The sequence below is a fragment of the Pseudopodoces humilis genome, chromosome 1, assembly GCF_049639895.1.
Source record: "Pseudopodoces humilis isolate 2021_Gansu_Grassland_sample_001 chromosome 1, ASM4963989v1, whole genome shotgun sequence".
Classification (NCBI taxonomy): domain Eukaryota; kingdom Metazoa; phylum Chordata; class Aves; order Passeriformes; family Paridae; genus Pseudopodoces; species Pseudopodoces humilis.
In genome coordinates this window covers 87,851,378-87,857,377 of record NC_142200.1, presented here as the reverse complement: position 1 = coordinate 87,857,377, position 6,000 = coordinate 87,851,378, and the positions used below count along the sequence as shown (strand labels likewise).

The following is a 6,000-nucleotide window of genomic DNA, read 5'->3' as shown; positions in this document are numbered from 1 at the left end:
GGGCTATTTTTAGACTGACTACCTAAATTCAGCAGCGTGCCTTACAAAAAACTTTGGTGGGGCAACTTGATACTGCATGAAGGAAGGGTGGAAATGGAAAAATAAATGAGATGGGGAAGCAGGTGGGAGAAGTCTCTTGGGATAGCTTCCCCTAGCGTGGTTGCCTTAGGGAGCAGATTTACCTCTGACAAGGGTGGCTACAGTGGAAGAGTAATAAGCGTGAAAGGAGTAATAAGCGCTCCAGGTGGGAAAGGAAGGCAGGGTAACCACCCGCCCATAAAAATAGGCAGGGTAGGCCTACATCTACATTGCCTACAGCTGGGGCCATCTGTCTAAAGGCAGGCACGGCTGTCAGGAAAGGAGGGCCTTTTCCAGGTTACAGAGGTTGAGTGTGAAGCAGGTGATGCTCACTCTGGGGCAAGTGATAGCCTGCCTGTGTTTGCATGCCTTATTTTTTCCAGTGACACTTTGCAGAGTGTGTGTTTGTATGCTTTCTAAATAGCCCCAAATAAACACCACACCCCTCAGACATGCACATCTCTTACTTGTTTTGAAATAAGGACCCACAGCTGGAAGGCAGGAAAGGGGACAAAGACTTATGAGACTCATTTCTGCAGAGCCCATTTGTACCAGGACCTCCAACAGAGTAAATCTTGCCAGAACTCGGGCTGGCTGGATTTCCTTCCTCTATGTCCAGCTGCTTGCCACATCCCTGTACCCTTAGGCAACCCACTTCATTCTTCTGTGTCACAGTTATTTTGAAGATATGGCATAAATAATGCCAAGTACCTCACAGAAAAAAAAAAAAAATATTTAAAGTTCATCTTAGGGTTTTGCTAAATTTTTGTGTCAAATTTCCTCTACCTCTGCTTTCACTTTTGAAGAAAAATTGGCTGTGGTGCAACCCTGATGCAAAGATATAGACTAGTATTTTACATGTATTACCTGTCTAGTTTGTAAATCTGACACTTTGATAGCTTAAGATGCATCAAATGCTTTTTGATTTTTGTTTTGGTTTTTTTAACCTGTTGCCTTTAAGGCTCTTTCCAAACTGGACCTCAGACACACTGGGAGATAAAGAGATGTAGAAGAGCTAAAGATAAATATCCTGACTCCAGGAAGTGCTGCTCTTTGGATAAGGTTGCCAAAGAAGGTAATTCCAGCAATCCTCCAGCATCTAAAGGAGGAGGGGTAAGGAGTGAAAATGGCACAACTCAAATTAGAGTCAGGCCACTGGGTAGCATTATCCAGGTTGTCCCGACAGAGCTCTCCCAACTTGGAGTGCAGTGTTTCTGCTGCTGGGTTAAAGGGAGAAAAGCCTGGGGTTGTTCTTCGGCTGAGTTTCCCAAAAAGAAGACACACAGGGGCGCCAAAGTCTTAGGAAAAGAAACCCAGGCTTAAGCCTTTTTTCCTTTATCTCTTTTCCTTGCAGGCTCCTCAGCCGGTGCAGTCAGAGGGCTTCACTCCCGCTCCGGAGAGAGCAGCGTTAAGGGAGCAGCTCATCGGCTCAAGACTGATTTCACTTGCAAAAGCACTGGGGCTTCGCAATCGCTTACACTTGTGCGGTGTAAACAGGCTGGGTGGCTGCTGGCAACTCCGTGCCTCTCCCAAGGGGAGTCCTGAGGAGCGCTGCGATGTGCCTAGCTGTGTGGAGGGGGGTGTGATTCCCCTGGGAGGCTGGTGCATCACCTTGTCCTTCCTGCACGGCACCTGCAAGCATGGCCTCAAATTTGTTCTGGACAGACTTCCCAGATGAATTTGGGAAAGTGCCATTGTGTCAGTATGGTAACACGACACTTTGGAGAATAAAAAGTTTGTTTGTCCAGTGTGTCTGACTGTTTGCGTTCCTGGGTGTGAAGATGACGGTCTAAACCTCTGTCTGGTCAGTTTGTCCCTGTGAGCTGAAGCTGGCGTGGTGGTGCCTGCAGCTGCTGGAATGGATACCAAGGTGAAAATCCCTAGGACAGCTGTACTGTGGGTGCTCGTCAGCCATAGCCTCCAACCGCGCCCTCGTTTCCCTTTGACAGAGGGAGGAGGCTGGCGCAAGAGCTATTTCATCAGCCCCTGACTGCAATTACATTGTACATATAGCGGCTTGGTATTCCTTCAGTGGCTCTGTGGAACGATTACACCAGATCACTCGGTGCACAGCCTGCTCTTTCACTCACCTCCTGAAGTTTTACTCCATAGCTGTCGGGCAGGCAGGACATTTTGGTATAAAACACCACATAAACCCAGCTGAGCCAAGCAAACTATACCCATAGCATAAGCTGCCATGAAAAAAAAAAAAAAAAAAAAAAAAAAGCCATGTTGTTCACTGTTTTGTTTTGTCTTGCTCTCTGCTGAGCGATATATCTTAGTGACAAGTTGCTGTAGCCACGCAGCAATTCTTTTAATACCATAAAGTGTCGTGGGGTGTAGACATGTCCTAGGACAATGGCTAGAGTTAATGTTAAAGGCTAAATGTATTGCAGCTGCATACAAGCTGGGCTAGATTAAAGACTAGAGCTTTGGAAGTTTCTTGTTAGAAAAAACCAAAACAACAACCAACAAAAAACACTAAAGAGATTTTTTTTTTTGTGCAGATTAATTTTGGTTTGGACGTCAGAGCCTCCAACAGTAATTTTCCAGTAATATGTCTTATTGTAATTATTTGACACTTTAAAATATATGCCTTGCAGACAGCAGTTCCAATGTTAGCATAGAAGTATCAAAGTAGATTTTATTAAAATTCTGCTGTGAGTAATACCAGGCTTTGTTTCCTAACATGTCTTATTAGGGTGTCTTATTCAATGCACTGAAAATGAAATTCCACTTCCATTATATCATGTCATGCCAGGATGGATGCAACACCAAAGTATCATTGGAGAAGCTGAGAGTTTCAAACATGAGTGCCCAAGTTTAGCCACCGAAGAGTAGAGTGAGGTATCAGATGGAAATGGCCTGTTTTCTGGAGTTTCCAATTGCCTGCTCCTCCTCTTCATATTGCTTTCCTGGCTATGGAACATGTTCTGATGGTTAGTTCCGTCTCTGTTCTTGGTTTCCTTTCCTTCCCTTGATCTCAAGCGAACCAGCTGCAAGACCTTGGGGAAATTCCTTATCTTCCCCTTGCATCAGTTTACTTATCTGTAAAGCAGATAAACTAATAACACTGCACTTCTCGAGGGTTTGTTGAAGCTTATTATACAGCAGTGACTGCTGTAAGAGGGAAGTCATTACAAAAATGACAGTGTTAATATGACATGGAGGTAACATGAAGGAGCCCCATTCTGCTCCACGAAAGTCAGTGGAGCTCTGTTATTTGCTTTAGCAGAAGCAGGGATTTGGCCTATGCTTAAATGACTTGCATTTGTTTTTCTTCTTGAATGCTAATATAGAGTTAAGAGATAGCGTTACAAGGAAAGCTCATTCCTGCCTATGTGTAAATATTTAGCAGCTGAATAGGCATTATTTAGCAGGGCACAGTTTCTGCTTCTCCACAGTTTTCAAGGATGTCATTCTAAGCTGCTACAGATCAGAAGATACACTGAAATTACCAGATCAAAATCCTTCCCATATAAGAGTACACATACAGAATTTATTTTACTGGGCAATTAAATGTGTAAGATAAATACCCCTGGGGGAGAAGGGCTGTTTGAGGTTTTATGGCATATCTTATTATGGGCTCAGTTTTGAAATCTTAATCCAAGCAAAACTCCCCATGTGGAGACTTAATGCTGGAGCATAGCTGTGTTTTGTACTCAGGATAGGTGCAGTTGCATCAGTGGATTTTAGGGCAAGGGGGTAGCAAAGGCAGTGAAGCTTTGCCTAGAGAAAAGCAGCCCTCCTTAGAACATTTATAATTAGCAATAACCCTTTGATAAAACGGGATGTGTTGAAGGACCTTAGGCACCATATCCTTTCCTGAATTTCATCTGACAATGTTATTGATGAAAACTTGAAAATAAATGGAAAATAGAACTTATTTGTAATTATTTTGGGGTGGCATGATCAGTAAAACTGCAATCTACTGCAGCTATGAGGTTGTTGGCAAAATAGTTGGCTGTGTTTTGAATGCAAAAGCTTTTGAAGGACACGTGAGCAGTCAGAATTGCCCAGAAAACACTCCAATTTTATATCCAAGCTGCAAATGCAATTTTTTTCTTAAAACTGGGTGGGTTTTATCTGTTTAGAAAATGAAATGTACAGAAAAAGGTGCAGAAAAAAGCATCCAGGTTGGAGTGAATAAATAATCAGATCTTGATATGCATATAGCAGATAGATTTATTTTTCTAGAGACCAAAGTGCTTGGTATCTCTAGAATTAATTTATTGTGCTTTGCAAGGGGAAAAAAAAAATAAATCTCACCATATTTGTACTTGACACCATCCTCCCTGGGGAATCCAAAAAAAGATGAAGCCCAGAGTTTTACCCCACCGATGCTTTACTCGCAGGGATAATCTTTTTAGGAGCTCGTTTTCTGGACATGGCAATGACAGTAGCTAGCCCGTAAGGGCCTAGGTTGAGGAAGGGATCTGGTGAAGCAGAATGTACAGGTTACCTTTCCCTACGAGGTCTAGAGCATGGGAATTTGCACCATGTGGTCGCTCATGCAAACACCGGCCAGTCGTCGGTAGCTGGATTGCACTGGCACCGCAGAGTGCGCTCAGTATTTACTCCTGATTACTTGCCGGTTTTGCTTGTTTGGTTGGTTTAGTGTAGTTAGTTTAGCAAATAAATATTAAAGGAGCAGGTGAGACCCACGTGCTCCTTGGAAAAAACTTCACTTTTTCTCCCCCCTCCAAAAAAAAGTTTTCATCTCGCTTTCAAAAAATTGCACTCAAACACCTCTCCCACGCCGTCATTTGGCATCGAAAAAAAGTTACTATTTGTGTGCATTTATAAGTATTTATTTGCTGATTTGCAAAATGATCGGCCTACTGACAGCACGCTGGGGATTCACACAGCGGGCCGGGAGCGAAGGGGGTCTCGTTAGGGGGTGTGGGGTGTGAGAGGGAATGGCAGAGACGCGCGGAGAGGTACCACAGTGCCGTAACTCAGGGACACAGCATCCTCATCCTTCTCCTCCTGCTCCTCTGCAGGGGCTGCGCAGGGGCGACGGCTCCGCGCCTTGTCCAAGCGGGACGTCCCGCATCCCCCTTCTAAGAGTATCCCAGAGCAAAGTCGCGACGCGGGGAGCCGCGGGAGGAAGGACAGGAAAGGGGCACTTGGTTTCGTGAGGTCCCGGGAGAAGCTGAAGCGACCTGTTGCCCTCGGCGAGCTTCCCTCTTGTGGGAAACGGGCTTGAAAAAAACCCGAACTCTGCTAGTCTGAATAGCTGGGAGACAGCACAGTGGACAAGGCGCTCACAGGTGAGCGCATACGGATTTCTCCTCTTACCCTTTCTTTTCTCTCCTTTGCAACATCCCAAGTCGCCTATCGGAGGGGCTCTCCCGGATCCACTGGCCGCAGGGTTGAGACTGCTCTGCTCGGGGACCCCACAGCAGGGCATAAAAACAAGACACAAACCCCCAAATCAACAGAGGAAAAACCTCTCCGCTAACATCCGAGAAACAGCACCTCCCCTTCTCCTGCACGGGCCTCCCAAAAGTAATTGAATCGTGTTGGACCGCAAAGTGCGAGCGAAAAAGGGCGGAGAGTATTTGTATTCTTCTTCTTTTTTTTTTTTTCTTTTTTTTTTCTTTTTTTTTCTTTTTTTTTTTTTTTTTTTTTGTCTTTGTTTAGTAGGGTTTGCGATGTTTGGAGTGTTTGTATGTCCTGCCGCTTTTTGCCTCCTTCTTTCTGCTCTAGTCTTTGCTATAAGGAGAACCCGGGAAGACACCCCGCGCCCACAGTGAAGGCAGCCCCCATCCCGGGGACAGCGGCCATCCCGCTTCTCCGCAGCCTCGTAAAGCCGAGGTGGACCCACACCAACCTGAACCTCTCTTTTTTCCCTCGGAAAATTCCGACGCCGGGAGTTCAGGCGGGGCAGAGGACGGGGCGGGGGGTGCTCCCTCCGGA

The 6,000-nt window shown here is 45.5% G+C and overlaps 1 long non-coding RNA gene across 1 annotated transcript; it reads left to right on the top strand.

The window, feature by feature from the left end:
- The first annotated feature begins 317 nt into the window (after positions 1-317).
- On the top strand, positions 318-1,700 carry LOC148185158 (uncharacterized). Its single transcript, XR_015772864.1, has 3 exons — positions 318-400; positions 1,040-1,153; positions 1,433-1,700. It is a non-coding gene; the product is annotated as an uncharacterized LOC148185158 (long non-coding RNA).
- Positions 1,701-6,000: the final 4,300 nt, after the last annotated feature.